This window comes from Rhipicephalus microplus, unplaced genomic scaffold (assembly GCF_043290135.1).
Source record: "Rhipicephalus microplus isolate Deutch F79 unplaced genomic scaffold, USDA_Rmic scaffold_42, whole genome shotgun sequence".
Lineage (NCBI taxonomy): Eukaryota > Metazoa > Arthropoda > Arachnida > Ixodida > Ixodidae > Rhipicephalus > Rhipicephalus microplus.
Window position 1 is genome coordinate 1,274,967 of NW_027464615.1, and position 19,568 is coordinate 1,294,534.

The 19,568-nt window shown below is 43.0% G+C and overlaps 1 long non-coding RNA gene across 1 annotated transcript; it reads right to left on the bottom strand.

Moving 5' to 3' along the window:
* Positions 1-2,019: 2,019 nt before the first annotated feature.
* Positions 2,020-19,280, bottom strand: LOC142787041 (uncharacterized). The gene is made up of 4 exons (XR_012889227.1): positions 19,145-19,280; positions 18,971-19,077; positions 12,443-12,529; positions 2,020-2,281 (listed from the first exon to the last, which is right to left on the bottom strand). It is a non-coding gene; the product is annotated as an uncharacterized LOC142787041 (long non-coding RNA).
* Positions 19,281-19,568: the final 288 nt, after the last annotated feature.

Below are 19,568 nucleotides of genomic sequence, written 5' to 3' on the forward strand. Positions count from 1 at the left end.
AACTGAGGGTCGTGAGTTATTTGACGTATGCATGTGAGAGGTAGTGGCCAGATACTGCACCAGGCTGGCCAATCCTTCTCTGGTGAGGGAGTGCGTTCCCGGCGGTGGTTACCGGGGAGGCCGCAGCCCAGGCCTCTTAATGCAGTTCCATCAACACGCGGATTTTTATTTTTTTTTCCGGTTGGGAACTGCGCGGCACCGGAATTTGAACCACGGACCTCTTGCATGCAAGGCGGATGCTCTAACCACTATGCCATCGCCGCACCCGGATTGTTATGTTCTAAATGTAGGTTTCAGCGGTGTATCAGTCAAGTTTGTGGTTGTTTTTATAAAAATGTTTTATTGAAATGAGATTTCTGCTGATTACCCCCTTAATTAAGGGTCTAGAGAGTACGGAGTTGGGCCTCCGATTAGCCTATGGGGTGCTGTTTATTGATATATTAAGCGGACAAAATTTAAATTCGTTTGTGAGTTGATGTTACCAAATTAATCTTTTTTAGTGATTAGGATTAATTTTGGTCACGAAATAGTTCCGGTACTATTACTCCTGTCCTGATGAAACCTGAGCGGCGACAGGTCTACAATTAGGGCTTTGCACTGTATGAGTTAGAAGTTTCCCGGTAGGTTATTAGCAAAGTTAAAAGCGATCGTAAGGAAAAAAAAAAACACACGTGGTTCAAGACTTTGATCTGACGGGCGTACCTTTCTCCCGAGCAGTGAGCCACCCTTATCTTCTGAGCGAGGGAAGACGCGGGCGCCACACGTTTATTAGCGGTTTTCGTTATATTCTTTCTAACTCTGTATCTTCCGGTTACCTTAAGCTATCAAAATTATTTTTACACGGAAAAAACCAGACTGTTGTGTTCTAAAAGAAGATATTAGCTATTTTTCGGTGGCGTTTGTAGCTTCTTTTGAAAAATTGTTTTAATGGAATGAGCATTTTGCTGATTACCACCTTAATTAAGGGCCTAGAGTGTACGGAATTGGGCCTCCTGGTAGCCGATTGGGTGCGGTTTATTATTATATTAAGCGGACAAAATTTAAATGCGTTTGCGAGGTGATATTACCAATTTAATCTTTTTAGTGATTAGGCTTAATTTTGATTGCGGAATAACTCTGGAACTATAAACCTAGCCTGATAAAATTTCAGTAGCGTCAGGTCTACCCTAAGGACCTTCAACTTTATAAGTAAGAAGTTTCCCGGTAGAATATTAACGAAGCTACAAGTGATCGTAAAAAAACACGTGGTCTGACTGTTGTTGTTCTCACAGATTCACACTGTTTTTCGCTCCTAAAATTTAAATTTTGTAATAGCAGTATTTGTAGCGGTTGAACTCCTTGTATCTTCAAGAACAAATAGACACCACTCTGACCCTCCTAGAACCAAAATTGCTAAAGTTATAGGCAGATATGTGCAGAGCTCACTTACACGTGCTGCTGATGCGGCCGCTCCCGTGGCTCCATCCCCATTCTCTAGTATGAGCAGCCGAAATTACGTTCCCTTGTGGACATTAGTGTTTCAGAGATATTATTACCAGTCCGAAATAAGTTGATGTAGTCTTCCACAGTTTTATATCATTACACTTAATTTACCCCGATCAGATATATCCAACATTTACATGGTCATGGTCCTCTCGTATTGCATGTGCGTAAGAAGTTTAACCCAAACGATAAAATAAGATATCAAAGTGTGGGTTCTAGCTAAATATGTGCACGAAAAGGTACTTGCACCTGTCCGTATCTGCTTTGTTTGTTGTTCAAAAAATTTGATGCAGTAGTTGATAAAATCAGACTTTCTAGTCTTCACAATATGCTTATAGAGGACGTTCCAGTGCATAAGGAGTTGGCTGAAGCTCTGACTTTTGGCTCTTATCGTCCATAGTAGTGGAATGTCCAACTAAGAGAATTATGCAAAACATTGCATCAATAAAATCTTGATTTCGCAAATCACTTCTTCAATGCTAAAAAGTTAATTAAAGACAATCTGCTATTTATGATGATTGAAAAAGATAACCTTTATTTTCATGCCTTCAGTAATAAGCCAAATAAAATAAAAGAAAGAAATATTTTTTTTGTCGTCTTACTACGGACGTCCATCACTCCACATGTGATATTATTTCGCTACTTCCCGAACGATTTTTTTTGCAGTTTGAACTGTACAACGTAGTCACTTTCAACCCTCTTCGTAAACTATCAAATTTATTGCGACATTGCTCGTCAGGGTCGGATTCTACTGCGGAGTTTTTCAAACGTATATCATAGAATTTTCTCGTTCTGTTTTCTGAAACAGAAGATAAGTTTGGAAAAAGTTAGTGCTACAATTTTTTTTTTGACAAAAACTACTAATATAAAGGTACTCCCAGTTGTAACTTGGAAAAAAGTAAGGCATATCTATGTGAAAGCCTCAGATGGCAACTGGTAAGAAGAGCAAACTATAAAAGCTGATAACACAGTACGCCGCCGGAGACAGGAGGTGAGGGAAAAAATTTATCAGGTGGATGGAACTACAGGGTGCTGGCATATGCTGTTGTAGTTGCTTGGCATAACGTAGTGAGGACTCCCTCACTGGATTCCGTGCTGACCGGTTGTTCCCTCGCGATTTCCGACTTCAGCGTAGCTATGGCCGACTGCGATCGCCCTACGTCATCTCCTGACGCCGACCTCTGACGACAGTGTAGCTCTGACCGACTGGACTTGCTCTACGCCATCTCCTGACGCCGACAAGAGCTCTCGCAAGTGGTGCCCCGTCCTCGAACTCCTGTGACTGTGTTTTCATCTTTTCTATCTCTCCTATCCCCTCGATATGTCGTCGCTCTGGCTTACCTCACCTTTCTTTCTCTTTCTCTACACCTTTATTCCTATCCTTCTAATCCCTCTTCCCCCCCATCCCTTGTGAGCTACTGCTGAGGTGTCGCACCCTGATGCGGACAGTTGTGGGGCTAACTTTTCTTTTATTTTCCTTCTGCTAAACGTAAACACTCCCCCCCCCCCCCCATAACGTAGTGAAAACCACAGAGCATAATAATTTGTTGCATTTTGAACGAACGCTCAGGCTAAATGTAGGCTTCTTTCTTTTGTTATTCGAGTGCTTTGGTGATGCTAATAAGTGCGGCGCACTTTAGAAGCCCGGGCAGTCGTATGCTCCCTATACGCTGTGGTGGCTTTGTGAAACACAGGTATTCACCACTCCATATTACGCTCCACGTGCTGGCAACACTGGTCGAAAAACCAAAAGGACTACGCTAAACAGGGTCAGCGTGGCACTTTCGCTTCGCGCTGTGTTGAACTTTCTTGATTGTGGCATCAGATCTTGTTTCTTCGTCGACCATGGAGTGCCTTATTCTCATCAGCATGAAGGATTTCAATCACGAAACAGCGGAAATAGTTGCGTTTTGTTTGCAAACATCGAGTCTCTTAGGCAAACCGCGTCAGGTTTGGTTCAAGTTGAAGAACCTGTCTAGCACGCCCGAGATTAAAGAAGGCAATCGCTCATGGGTATCGGACTTGGCTCTCTGAAAGGTGCTAGCACTTTTGTGCTGCGCTGCTACGCTGTATACAGCAAGCCCTTAATAGTTTTTGAGGTAACTACGCTGCGACTCATAACAGCGAAAGCTGTTATGAGATCCCTTTTCGGATCACGCGCAGTAGTTGTCCACCGCCGCCACCGTCGGGGTCCGTAACCACATCGTGCGAAAAAAAAAAGGGCCTTCTACAGTGGGGCTTCGACCAGGGTCCACTGGGTGCCAGCTCAATACTCTACCACTTAGTTACGCCGGTGCTTGTAACTTGTTGTCAAACTTGGCTTAGGCATTCATGAGCTATAGCACCGATAGCACGGTGGGGCTCGAGCTCAGCTCCACTGGGTGCCAGCCCAGTATTCTACCACTGAGCTACTCCGGTGCTTGTCATTTGTTGTCAGACTTGCGTTAGGCAGGCTTGATGAGCAATCGCGTTAATACGACTTATAAAGCGGTTTGCAACAGCAAAAAAACAGCCAGTCATCACACAATGCAAGTAGCGTATCGACTGGGCCGTCCAATGCTCCAAACCATCACAAAAGCTTGTTCTTGTTCCTCTATTAACCGTGGCGCATACCTACTTGAGCAATTTTTTCTCATCTTCGTCATCCACTGCATGGACAATTGGCACAAAATTTCTTGCAAGTGTTTAGCGGATACCACGCTTCTCATAAGAATGACAAAAAAAAAGCATAGCGAATGCGAGCATACTACCCAAAAGTTTATTATTAATACCCTAGTGGGTATCAAGCAAGCTTGCTTGTAGTCGTTACCCAATGAGTGTCTTGAAAAGGCTTTGAAAGGCCGCTCTTTAAGCTTTCGCTGTGACTGTGCTGCGCCTACCGCGCAGGCCTTTTTTTTTGTTCGCTGATCCATGTTACTATGTTTCTATTGAATAAGGTCGTGGGCCTCCGAACACTCGCTTGCTCGGGTTGGCAGTATTTGATATTCAAAGCAGATATATGCACGCACACTACGCACACTATACATGCCGGACATGCCACATATACGCACTGACATACACACACGCACACTATACGCACGCGTGGCCGACGTGCGTCCGTTTGTGTGCGTGTATTTACACACATGCTAAAACAAAAAAAGGCTCGGGGAAGAATTGGAGCATCTTAATTTGAAAATCTGTAGCACTACGACTTGCGCAGAGAACAAGCGTATAAACACACACACACACACACACACACACACACACACACACACACACACACACACACACACACACACACACACACATATATATATATATATATATATATATATATATATATATATATATATATATATATATATATCTATATATATATATATATAATGGAACAATTTTCTAAAGCGCTTCATTATATAAACGAAACTATGCTCCGCGCTTAGAGAAGCCATAATAATATAGAGAATGCATACGCGCTAAATAATGGTGTACTCTTCAAAGGGGATGAAGTAGTTACGAGCGAATTTATTAGAAGAAACAAACTTAGTGTCCGTCACCTCCTTTCTAATGCGCACGTTTCTGATTTGCGCCCTTCTCTGTCGCGGGTCGTCTACACCCGTCAAAACGTAAAAGAACAATACCTTGCCATCTTTCTAGCGGGCTTCTACGCAGTGCCACACACTGCAATGCTCTCTGGACATCAATTTCTTTTTTTTTCGAAATCACGCGTGTGGCATGGCGAAAATAAAGAAACTATGCGAGCGCTTCTGAATGCGTGCACCTAGAGCGCGCATTGAGGCACCTTACGGGCCACGTGCTAACATATCTCTTTTCAAGATATACCTTGTTGGTACCGTTTTCAGGCGCGGCCGCTAGGTGGCGATCTTTCAGTAGGAGTTGCGAATACCAAATATAAAGTTTCAAAGAGAGGAAGCAAATAAAAAATACAAAAAAAGACAGAAAAAAGGAAAACAATTGCGAGGAAACACAGGAATTAACTTCAAAGAGAACAAAGTTAAGAGAAAACTCTAAAAGAGAACCAGAAGGAAAGAGAGGACGAGAAAAAGAGAAAACCAAAGTTAAACAAATAGTTCCTACAGGCTTGGTGCCGCAAGTGCGAAAATTCATTAATTTGTTTTTTATATCTCTTTCTCTCTCTTTCCTTGCATTCGTTCTCTCACCCAACAGTGATATTGCATCAAAACTAGAGAAACAGGCGCACGTATTCTGCGAGTTAAGTAACAGAAGATGGTGACCCGAATCATTGTCAACAGGACACTATTATATTCACGATCTTGATCGCGCTCTCTTCGGAGCTGAATCCGCATCATAATGATGATAGTGTCCTGTTCGCTCTGCACGGAGAACGTTCGGCTAAAACAGATTCACTGTTAAAAAGCGATGCAAGTACACATCGTGAAATTCTTGGGGAATGCCTTTGGGATGCTCACTTTTGTTCGCTGCTGGACGTTTTGTTTAACCCAGGATCAGCACGCCTTCGATGGTGTAGTGCCGCTACTCGATTAGCGAGACGCATTCGATTACACCAGCTTCACGTCGGTGTTTATGTTTGCGTGCCAATGAGTGCGTATATTTTTAGCCTGGAGTATCAAATGTCTGCGGGGTGTGTTTTGGCCTGAGCGGCACCGGCTGACGTAGATGCACCTCCTACCTGAATGAAATACATGGTGGAAAAGACAATCGCAAAGAAGAGCTCGTCTTTCTCCTTCCATTTTCCCCTTTAATCATATGGCTCACTCTGATTTACTATAGATGTAATCCGAGCGCCACTAGTCGGATCTCAGTTTTTTTTTAGATGTCATGCGTCCTCTCAAGCTTGCACAAAATGGCAATTTCATCATTGATGACACATTTACAGCAAGGTTACCTGACAGGGTGAGCTGTGATAGAGCTCCGCTGTAAAAAGAAACAGGATTTAAGACCTTTACGCATCAAATATAGAATTTGTGATATACTCCTGTTGTTGTCGGTTACTAGATTAAATTGCGTCATGTGTAGCTCTTTGGTGTGCTCGTAAATGTCAGCATAAAAGGGTCCGCGTGGCGCGATAATGAGGCATATACTTAAAATAACCGGCGCATCACCACCCATACATCCACAAACACTTTCAACACTCTACCCGCTGCCGTCTTTACGACGTGGACATGAGACTTACGTTTGCAAGCTTGCACAGAACAGGTAAATTTCAGCGATTTGTAACCGGTTGTAGCTTTTTCAGGATGAATTTTTCAGTTACTCATGCAAACTTTCAGATGCAGGTATCATCGCGGCGCAGTGCCAAACGGTGCCACGGCCTTGATAAGTTAGGTGAAGGATGCTGTTGATAATGTACTGGAGCACCGCATATATATATACGTCGACCGGCAAATAGTTATGGTGACACGCGGTGTTTTACAGATAAGAATTGACTGGAGGGAAATTGTGATTTACTTAGCGCTGGCAAGGGCTAACCCGACTCAGACCAGCAATCGCAAACCGACGTCTTTCTCTTTCTCGCCTTGACCTCCGTGTCCACTGCCTTTGTTACAACGGCAATACAGCCATTTGGGCTAGTTGGTATTAGTAAATTGTCGTACAGGAAACGGGGCACACATATAGGGACACGGGGAAACAAAACTTGACCCCAGCACACACCCTAAACTCCAGTTCATTGAAAGCAACAGTAGTGCCGTTTACGCAATAATTTTGTGGTAAGTTGCACTTACCTCATAATTACCACATAAGGGGTGCGGCGATGGCGCAGTGGTTAGAGCATCCGCCTTGCATGCAAGAGGTCCGTGGTTCAAATCCCGGAGCCTCGCAGCTCCCAACCGGATTAAAAAAAATCCGCGTGTTGATGGAACTGCATTAAGAGGCCTGGGGTGCGGCCTCACCGGCGACCACCGCCGGGAACCCACTCCCTCACCAGAAAAGGATTGGCCACCCTGGTGCAGTATCTGGCCACTACCTCCCACATGCATACGTTAAATAACTCACAGCCCTCAGTCCCCAGCAGCTGCGAAGCAACTGACCACGGCGGCGGTCAGATCAGCAACGCAGCAGAGGGTGCTAAGAATCTCTGGATCCGGACAGGCCGCCATTGGAACCTCAACTTGGCAACATTTAACGCTAGAACCTTATCTAGTGAGGGAAGTCAAGCTGTACTATTCTAGGAGCTAGAGGGTGTTAAATGGGATATAATAGGGCTCAGTGAGGTTAGGAGGACAGATAAGGCCTATACTGTGCTACAGAATGGGCACGTCCTTTGCTATCGGGGCTTGGCAGACAGAAGATAACTGGAAGTGGGGTTCCTAATTGACAGAAACATAGCTGGAAACATAGAGGAATACTATAGCAATAATTAAAGGGTGGTAGGTATTGTAATTAAACTGAATAAAAGATACAAAATGAAGGTAGTACAGGCTTACGCGCCTACATCCAGTCATGATGACGCTTCAGTTGAAAGCTTCTATGAAGACGTGGAATCGGCAATGAGTAAGGTAAAAACACAGTATACTATAGTGATGGGCGACTTTAATGCAAAGGTAGGGAAGAAGCAGGCTGAAGACCAGGCAGTAGGAGATTATGGCATCGGCGCTAGAAACGCCAGAGGAGAGCTACAAGTAGAATTCGGAGAACGCAATAATTTGCGGATTTTGAATACCTTCTACCGAAAACGAGAAAACCGCAAGTGGACATGGAGGAGCCCTAATGGCAAAAATAAGAACTAAATAGACTTTATAATGACTGCACACCCAGGAATCGTGCAGGATGTGGAAGTGGTTGGCAAGGTACGACGCAGTGACCATAGAATGGTACGGTCTCGAATTCGCCTACACTTGAAGAAGGAACGACAGAAACTGATACGCAAGAAGCCAATCAATGAGCTAGCACTGAGAGAGAAAGTGCAGGAATTCAGAGTGTCGCTGCAGAGCAGGTACTCGGTTCTTAGAGAGGAAACCAACCTTAGCGTAGATACAATGAATGATAATCTGACAAGTATAATAACGGAGTGTGCAGTGGAAGTTGGAGGCAGGGTAGTTAGACAGGACACTGGCAAGCTTTCCCAGGAAACGAACAACCTAATTAAGAAGCGTCAAATCATGAAAGTGTCAAGTACAACCGACAAAATAGAACTGGCAGAGCTTTCGAAGTTCATTAATAGACGTAAAGTATGCGATGTAAGAAGGTATAACATGGAGAGAATTGAACACGCTCTGAAAAACGGAGGAAGCGTCAAAGCAGTGAAGAGGAAACTTGGGATAGGCAAAAGTCGGATGTATGCACTAAGGGACAAAGAAGGCAAAATAACTACCAATATGGATAGGATAGTTAAAATAGCGGAGGAGTTTTACAGAGATCTGTACAGTAGCCGAGACAACCATGACCTTAATACTATAAGAACTAGCAGTAACCCAGATGACACCCCACCAGTAATGATAGAAGTCAGAAAAGCTTTGGAGAGCATGCAAAGAGGCAAAGCTGCTGGTGAGGATCAGGTAACATCAGACCTGCTGTAAGATGGAGGACAGATTGTGTTAGAAAAACTAGCCACCCTGTTTACGAGGTGTCTCCTGACGGGAAGGGTCCCCGAGTCTTGGAAGAACGCTAACATCATCTTAATACATAAGAAAGAAGATGAAAAGGACTTGAAGAATTACAGGCCGATCAGCTTGCTCTCTGTAGTATACAAGCTATTTACAAAGGTAATTGCTAACAGAGTAAAGAAAACATTAGAATTCAATCAACCAAAGGAACAAGCAGGATTTCGAACAGGCTACTCAACAATTGACCACATTCATACTATCAATCAGGTAATAGAGGAATGCTCAGAGTATAACCAACCACTATACATAGCCTTCATAGATTACGAGAAGGCGTTTGATTCAGTAGAAATATCAGCCGTCATGCAGACACTGCAGAATCAGGGCGTAGATGAAGTATATATAAACATTCTTGAAGAAATCTACAGGGGATCAACTGCTACCATAGTGCTTCATAAAGAAAGCAAAAGAATACCAATCAAGAAGGGTGTAAGGCAGGGGGACACAATCTCCCCAATGCTATTTACCGCGTGCTTACAGGAGGTTTTCAGAAGCCTAGAATGGGAGCAGTTAGGGATAAGAGTTAATGGAGAATACCTTAGTAACTTGCGCTTCGCCGATGACATTGCATTGCTGAGTAACTCAGGGGACGAATTGCAACTCATGATTACGGAGTTAGACAAGGAGAGCAGAAAGGTGGGTCTTAAAATTAATCTACAGAAAACGAAAGTAATGTACAACAACCTCAGAAACAAGCAGCGCTTCGAGATTGGTAATAGTGCACTTGAAGTTGTAAAAGACTATGTCTACTTAGGGCAGGTAATAACCGCAGAGCCTAACCACGAGATTGAAGTAACTAGAAGAATAAGAATGGGGTGGAGCACATTCGGCAAGCACTCTCAAATTATGACAGGTAGATTGCCTCTATCCCTCAAGAGGAAGGTATATAACAGCTGTATCTTGCCGGTACTTAGCTACGGAGCAGAAACCTGGAGACTCACAAAGAGGGTTCAGCTTAAATTGAGGACGACGCACCGAGCAATGGAAAGAAAAATGGTAGGTGTAACCTTAAGAGACAAGAAGAGAGCAGAGTGGATTAGGGGACAAACGGGGGTTAAGGATATCATCGTTGAAATGAAGAAGAGGAAACGGACATGGGCCGGGCATGTAGCGCGTAGACAGGTTAACCGCTGGTCATTAAGGGTAACTAACTGGATTCCGAGAGAAGGGAAGCGGGTTAGGGGGAGACAGAAGGTTAGGTGGGCAGACGAGATTAAGAAGTTTGCGGGTGTAAATTGGCAGCAGCAAGCACAGGACCGGGTTAACTGGCGGAACATGGGAGAGGCCTTTGTCCTGCAGTGGACGTAGTCAGGCTGATGATGATGATGATGATGATGAAGTTGCACTTGTATGAAAACAGTAAGACTCCGCATGTTAGACAAATTCATGCAAAGGTGCGTGCTCCATAAAGAAAAAAAATAGTGCGGGTGAACAAGAAAAGTAGCGCAGCGTGTGGATCATATAGGAGTACTCCTGTGTTACGACAGTATAGTACATTAATGGCTTACAGATTGATCCCTGAAGCTCCTAAGAAATTGACGCCGCATAAATACATCGTGTCAAAACTACAATCAAAGCCTTTCATTTCACATTTTCACCAGTAACACGCCCTCTTTATTTTTTAACCCGTTCTCATTCATTTTTTTTTCAAGTTTTTCATCTCAAGCACTGAGTTTTTTTTTCAGATTTCACTTCTAATGAGCTCTTTTGTGTTCGATTATCTCAGTCATTGACCTAATTCATTGCCTTGAATTTCAAACTGCTGGCTTAAGAAAATGCAGCCTTCCATTTTCTGTGGAAATGCGCTTTTCATGCCGCCTGTTGTCTCAACACGAAGTAATTGGGAAGAGCACAGTGCGTGTGCGAGACATCTACTCATGCTTTCAAAATAGCGCGCGCTGCTGCATCCTTAGTATCAAAATTCATAGTTTGTGCTGGAGGAAAGCAGCCCCCTTTGCCACCTATAAGCGCCAAGTCATGGTCTGTGGAAGAAGGGCTTGTTACCTCTCTGCTTGACCAGCCGTGAATGGCGGTTATTCATGCGGCTCGATTTTATGGCATATGTCACTATAGTAAAGGAAAAACCGGCTCGTTTTGTCTTTGCATGAGATATGCTTCTCCTAAGTGCTCGCACGCTTTTAATGGTGCGCAAATCATAAGTTTCTATCAGCAATGTCATCAATTCTAAATTTTATGGAGTATGAAGGTGACCGGTGACAGCCAAAATCCACCCCGAATTTACGTACGCTTGCCGTTGAAATGAAGAAGTGTATAGAGACAAAAAGGCACAGCGAAAAGCTATTAGCCTAGCCTGTTAAATCGAGAGGGTGAACAGGAGGCTTCCTAAGTAATACAATTTTAAAGAAGCAGAGAGAGTTACCGAAGATATATACGTGATTTCTTTGCGTGAATGGCGTATGAAGGCATTACGATGGGTCCTTCACCAGCCTGAGATCAACAAACTCTGTTATTACACTTCACTTAATTATAGATCATATGTGAGAAGCAACTGAACATAAAAATCATGAGGTCAGAATTTCATGAATTCCTAAATGAGTGCCTTAAGGTTACAGGCTGTCTTTGAGTACCTACTATACGGGACAGATTCAAAGGCGACCTTTGATTTTGGTAGCTGTTTGGTGGAGTGTATTGAAATTGTGAATGAGACACACCTCTCAACATATTCTGCACCTCAGGGGCTAAAGATTCTGGCTGTTTGCAAGACGAACAAATCAGAAGGCGGCGGATACTTCAGCAAAGCCTGCTACAAAATAACTAACTCATCTTAAGGAGTCTATTTTGAGAACGCAGTATTTCGAAGTATTATGCGCTTGTATATATCGGCGAATTGTACATATAAGTACTAAATGCCATTTGTAAGAGTTTTCATACTCAAATCTGTACGGTGGGGTTCAATTGGTGGATGGGAAGAAGTTCTTTTTATGTGTTTATTCCTGCGTGTCAGCTCAATTTGTTCACTGAATATCCTCATTCATATTCAAAATAGAATGCTCCAAGGACGTTTCGGGGGTCAAATACTCACATGCGATAATGTACTGGTGTTGCGAAGTGCCCACTCGCTGGGCGGCTGTTCGGCAGATTATCAAGAAACTGTGCCGATTATGGGACTGGTAGTGCAGTGGTTATTTTTTAAGAAAAAAGGAGGCAATACGATCGTAAATATTACACTGTGGAAAATGTCAGTCTTGTTCAGGTCTGTGAATTAAATTAAATTTATCCAACGTTGATAGCTCTACTATGCTACGAATAATGAGTTACAAGATCTACAATTCGCATAAAGCCTATGGTACGACACCAACCGGGGATTCAGTTGTAAAAGTTATGTTGCAAGTGGCAATAACGAAATGCCTACTTACTGCCCAGACGAACCATGACAGTGAACACTCCGCACTTTCTATCGGAGCTCATATATTCAAGTCTTTCAGTCCACCAGTATTCTCCATCTGTAAAAGTGGGATAGCCCGAGTGAAATTATTTGCGAATGTTAAGATCCATGACCATGTTTTTGTTACTACATCAGCGTAAGCTGGTATATATTGTGTTCCTTGATAATAAAAATAAAACAAACATTATTATACAGTGCATATGAAGAAGAAACCAAGAAACCACCAAAACTGGTTTCAATTATATTTTCAGTAAAATTCTACGACTGATTGATTGAACAGAACTCCGTAAGGTTTAACTAGCCACTGTATATTTGAACATGGTCAAGGCGATGAAGACGTGATAGCGCCACCAGATGGCAAAGTGCGTTTGCTTTGTGGCATCTCTCGAGTGCACCGTGAAAGAGGACACTACTCTAATGGTGTAAATATGGTGCGTCGTTACAATGCTCTTATACTGAAGCTCCGATTGTCAAAATACCGCTGATGCTTTTTTCTGTTATTCGCTCATAAGCTGTATGACAAATAAAAGGCAAAAAAATGTAGTATAAGAAAGAAAAAATAAAGTAACAGGGGAATAATAATGAGGTGGAGCGCAATCACCAACCATTCCGAAATCATCAATGATAGATTGCCACTATCCCTCAGGAGGAAGGTATATAACAGCTGCATTTTACCCGTACTTACATACGGAGCAGAAACCAGTATGTTGAATACAAAGAGGGTTCAACTTAAGCTGAGGACGACGCAGTGAGCAACTGAAAATAAAATGATAGCTGTATTCATAAAGGACAAGAGAGAGCAGAGTGTATCAAGGAACAAACGGGTGTTAAGGACGTCATAGTCGAAATGAACAAAAGTAATGGTCATGGGCAGGGCACGTATCGCGAAGGCAATATAACCGCTGGTCTTTAAAGACTGTATTAAAAGAGAAGACAAGCGGGTAAAGGGGAGACAGAGAGTTAGGTGGGTAGATGAAATTAGCAAATTCGCGGGTATCAAGTGGCAGCAGCAAGCACAGGACCGTGTTGACTGGCGGAACATTAAAGAGTCATTTGTCCTGCTGGGGGCGTAGACAGGCAGATGATCATGATGATAAATAGAAAGAAAGCTTAGCCTGGTAATTCCCATTAACAAGTGACAGATGCTCGCATGTTTTTCATAACAATTATTTGTCTTTAACCCTAAATAAAGGGTGAAAAAGAAACACTGAGAAAGGGTGAAAGAGAAACTGCCTTTAATAAAGCTTTACGTTTAACTGATATTTCGAATAAAGAAATAGAAGAAATTGCTCGAATGATACCCAGAGAGACAAAGTAAGAAATAAGATTACCGATACTAGACATAAAATGGAACATTCCAACCAATATGACAGTGAAAAAAAAATGTTGGTGGGGCTTGCATTGAAACAAAGCGTAGCAAAAGTAGACGAATAATGGAAATGAAATTCGTGATCCCTTATTGGCGGATCCTTACTATTATCTCAGGGATATTCAATGTTCCGATTACATACATTACATAAAAGACTGCTATAACGAGCCCCAAATGAATCTCTCATTGTAGACTAAATAATATGATCGGATTTGGGCAGGACTTGTAATTAAATTACCCGCGTAATATCGCTATCACCTGGTAACTTTCTGTGTCGGTGAAGGTCAGTTCTCAACAATATTTTTTATCATGGTCGAGAAAGGTTGCTGGTACACAGGTACAACAACCCAATGTTTAAAAGGTTGTTGTCAATCGAGATTGTGGTGTGATCGACAGCACAATACTGCGGATGGCTGGATCATATATCGATACGGCCTATGCGGCAGCGCACAATCTGAAAAATCCGTACCGCTTTCAATAACCGTTCAAAACAAGCATTTTTTGGAAGAAAGTGTCTAGGACGCCCAACGTTATATATTATTTGAAAGTGCCGTCATGTTTAACTAGAATTGTGAAAACTACCACTAAGACTGTTAACTCAGTTTGTACATTTTCATTGTGATACAAATGTGCCTACGCCACGACTTTGTAAGGGCTTGTGGTCCAAGTCAAGCTAATTAAGGCTTTTTTACCACGGTCTTCAGCATCCCTAATGTTGAAGATGAAGTTTCAGAGTTTCAAAGGGTCAAAGCATTTTGTTTATCTAGACGTAAAGATAACACGAGTACAAATGTTGACTTGAGCTTCGGAATCCGCCCCAGTGTTCGAATTTGGTGGCGCAGCAAGCTTACGCACCGTGGAGCGCCCGAGACTGAGATGATTATAGCTTGAATTGTGCGTTCCTAGAAACTTTCCTCGGTGGTTTTCTTTGTATTCTTGAAGCTTTATTTTAACATTTACTGTACTGCTCTAAAGCAGCATTAATTTTAATTTAAGAAAAAAATGTGCCTGACGCTTCTTCAGAAGAAATAGAGTGAGGGAACCTAAAGGGGCCCTGCAACACTTTTTGAGCATTGTCAGAAAACGCTGCCGATTGGTAGTAGATTATCACGACAACACGCCAGACAAATAATATAGCGCCGCACGCGGCATCGGATTCACACTGAATTATCAAAGTCAGCTAAAAATACATTTCTCTTCTCTCGACAAATAAGCCCCGTAAGCCCATCTATCAGTCATTGGCCGATTCGAACATGGCGCGCTTGGTTGGTACTGAGGTTACCGTGAGAAGCCGTCACTTGTCCACGCGTGCGCACGCGATCACACTGAGAAAGCCGCGTATTCGAAGAAAAAGGAAGAAGAAAAAGCTCAAGGTCACGAGGCGCGAGTGACGTTTTTTGTTTGCCCCTCGCATCCTTCCCTGATCCACTTCTGCAGCGCTTTTGTCGGGACGAGAGAAGAGAGAACGTGATTGCAGCGTGGCAAAAAAATTTGTAACTCCGCTCGTACTAAACGGAAGCTTAACATTTTTGAGGCATTCTATTTGTGAGATAATACGCTTTTCACGAGAATTATTTCTAAGGTTGCTCAAAAAAGTGTTTCAGGGCCCCTTTAAGGCGCCCCGCGACTCGAGAGCATGTATTAAAGGAGGAGTGAGACCACATTGCAAACTCGAGATGTGGCGTTCACTCGATATTTTGGTATGCGTGAGTTTTTTCAGCGAAGTATGAAACGCGTCCGTTACGTGGAAGTTATTCTATACGTGTACAAACAGCTTCCAAGGCTCGTGGGTGCGTTTCTAGTGAAGAGACATGGACAGTATTGTGACCTCTTCAGCAAGCTCCTAGGTCATGCGAGGAGATTGTGGTCACGTGTCAGGCATCAAGTGATGATGAGCGCGCATCGATGTCGTCGACAATTTCAGTTTTGTCATCATGCTGCCTGTAAGTGGTACTGGAGTAACTGTATATAGTCCCATATACAGTTACGCTGTGTGGTACGGTCTGGCGGTGAAGCCTGGTGGCCTAGCAACGGCTTCACTTGCTTCGGTTCGCTTGCTTCGTGCAGCACGTTTGTGTGAATCCCGCGTTTCCCTTGCGCCGCTTCGGGTCATTTGTCATCGAGCCGTGAGCGCGTGTGTGTTTATTTGAAGCTACGGTCATGGCGAACAAGTAACATGCACGCAGCGTTCATATGTCTTAACAGCCAGCGCGGCCTAAGCGTGCATCTGCCCCTGCCTCTTCGTTGCTCGGTACGGCATCGATTTCAGAATCACTGATCAGAAGAGGATGGAAGGGAAAATTATCCGTCACGTTCCGAATTGTCCCGATTACATATCACTAAATGTTTTCACCGTCACTTGTGTACGCTGATGACGGCGGTGACGACAATTAGGGTGGCGAAGACATGCCTATACACATGCGTGCCCGAGCAGGCGAAATGTCAACTGAAAATTGTTTCATCATTTCTTGTGGCCGCATGGTCAGATGGGGCGGGACCGCAGGGAGTTACCACTCGGTAGCACTGTCAGAGCGAAAAATGATGATATTTGCACTCTTTTCAAATTATTTTTGATACTAGTTTTACTAATCAATATTACACGCATTATTTCGTCCCTTTGTTGCAATATTAGTGCTGACTCGTTGCTACGGGATGGGCAACTACGCGTTGACTAAAAAAAAAAACACGACATGCGTCAAGTTGATGCCACTGATCCTTCAAAGGTGCTCCTGTGACACAAACAAACTACGTACACTAGCAGAGTAGAGAAAAGTACGTATTGCGATTGAAACGCTGGACAAAACTTAATAAATGTTTATTGTTATGTGTGGACGCATCGAAAAGCTTTTTCTAAAGCGATGCGGCACTTAAATTTGCCTTGCTGCGGGCCCCGCAGAAACTGTCTTAGGCTAATCGTAGGCGTTGCATCAGTTTTCTTTTTATTTTTTGGTGAAGGCAAGTCATCATGGAGCAGTAATCGTTTATTCTGCGAAAATACAGAAGTAACCACGTCGCGGTTCAGTCATGCAGACTTAACAGCTCAGTAACTGCATTTACGTGGCATTTGTAGTTAGTCTGTACTTAAGACATACTTCGAGCATAGCCGATGTACTATTACAAGTTCAAAGATTTTGCTTTTAGTTGCACTGACCTTGTTATGAGATGTGTTTTAATCATGAGAAAATATGAGATATGCTCCTTCATCGCAGCCATACGTGCTATTCTAGCCAATGCCACGCAGTACTGGGAAGATTGTCAGGCACATAGGCTGTTACAGATGCCGCAGAAAGGCTTCTGGAGAAGTTCAGTATCGTGAGAACTTCGAGGTGAGTAAAAGGACGGTGTGGTGGTAAGCAAATCTTTGTGAAGCACATTGTGCTTACGCTTTCCTTGGTGTCATGTAAAAGCCCAAAGCTATGCTGCAATTTCTCGGGTGTTTCCCTATGACGTCACTTTTATACGTTGTACTCTTTGCCATCCTCCGGTCCTACACTCCACGATCGCCGAGTTGCTCCCACGCCAGAAGTTTACCCCCTACCCACATGCTCTAATAAAATGTTGCAAAAAAGTATAACTATTTATGAGAAGTCAATCTTGCGAACAGCTAGAAAATTCCCGAATGAAAGACAGCTTCGTGTCTCTTTACTGTTGAAAGCTAGAAGACTCCTAGGAAGCTATTTTATACGTGTCCAGCCGGTGGTCTGTCTATTTCGTCTGCCAATGTTTGGCTAGAATTTCACAAGCTGCGTGTTCTCTGCTTTTGGGACATCTTACGTAAAGACATTTTGAATGCACTGAGATTTTGAGAACTGCCTATACAGATGAGAGGGACGCGTTGAGTTTGAACGCAACGACCGCAGTCGTCATCGATTTACTTTTGGCAGCCCATATCTCGGAGAGCGACGATTCACTCTGATTCCATGACCACGTTAGCCTTAGTATTAGGGGAAATACGGCTGCCGGCCTAACGCTTTTGTAAGGTCAGCTAGCATTCGCTGCATCATTTTAGAGCATCTAAGACACGTTTAAAGACAGATTTACAAGTTTGGTTTGCCTAGCTAGTGTACTTTTCGGGCACTTTCAACTTGCGTTGAGATTATGTTGAGCTGGTCCTTTGCGTTCACGTGTTAAAGAGTGTGATGATGTCAAAATTCACCAGTTTCTTGAGGACCTGAATGCACTCCGCAGAAACGGGAATGTCCATTCGGTGGACGTGTCCCTAATAGGTGCCCATTTTGAAAGGCTCTCTGGCATCTTTTTCGGAAACCTTTTTAGCTTCTAATTTGTTAAGGCAGAAGAGGCTAAGTTAAATGGGGAGGTGCCACATTTTCATGGAATACAAAAACGTCATCTAGCCTATTAAGTGGTGTTCGATCTTTCACAATATATATGTTCACAGAAAAGTGAAGTAGCATCCACCCTTTCTAATCTAAAATAATTTGAGGAACGCTCATGAAACGTCAAGTAAAACAAAAGCTTACCTCGGTTATCCATTTCTGCTTTGTGCAGAACTATTGTGCAACATTCTCGCTTTCTTAGTTGCATGAATTCCTTTAATATAAAGGACCCTGCGAGCTTCACGTTTTATATAATCTGTGTATTGATTTAGCTGACGTAGATTATACAGCACTGTGAGAAAAATAATGCTGCGAAGTATAGTACTTTTGCCACTTCCTAAATATAGCATACGCTAGTAGTGCCAGAGTCAGCATTGAAAGTGCGGCGGCCGAACGAAATTGTGCTATTGTAACCCAGCTTATCTCACAATTTCACGACGCAAGCCCTGTTTCTCTAGCGCAAATGACTCTAAACTTCTATTCATCTTGAAGGCCTTGCTTTTGGCCATATCGGTTGTTGCCACCCTACCAAAGCATTACCTAAAAGTCACAGGGTAGCAGAGCAAAATGAAGTAGGTTTATTATGGGTGCGTGGCGACGAGCGTTTCTGCATGCAACCAAATGCAAAACGTGTTCAAGCGATTGCTCTGGACTATTTAACAGTTGGTTGAATAGCGTTGCGCTAATGGTTCATCATTAATATATTTTTCTGCATAATGTTAATGTGACACGCGAGATGTTGAATCAGTATTACTAATAGGCAAAAGAGAAGTCAGAAAGTTTTCTTACTCACCTTCATATACATCCATAGCATTGTATAGGTCTCCCATGTGGCTTCTGTGTTTGTTTTGATGCTCCCACTTATGGAAAAATTTCCCCGTGAGCATTGCGTTAACTTCACTAATAAAAACGGTGAATTAGGTTAGCTGGTAAAAAAAATAGGAGCGTGATAGATGACGACCCGTACCTGTCACTTTGTTTGGAATGCCTAATATATGTAACATTTTTGTCCGTTATATTATAGGTCGTGTCCCCGACACAGAGATGAATTGTGCGCTTTGTTGTGTTGTAAGTCCACGACGTCTCATTTGTTTCGTAATACTGCAATAAAAGGATGCAAAAACTCACGTTGGTGTTCTGTGAACGAATGGAAACAAAGAATTTACGAGAACACCGCTCCTTATTCGCAGTGCCCTGGTGGGGTGCGTTAATGCAAAAAGATCTCTAACCATTGTACACACGATATTTACCCCAAATTTTTACACATGTGAATCGCATAAAACTGGAATACTTACAGTGTGATCATAGTGCTGTGCAAGTGTTTAGGTTTCTATGCATTTTCGACGGGATTTATAAAAAAAGACCTGGGTTGCTAAATATCCTCATAAGAA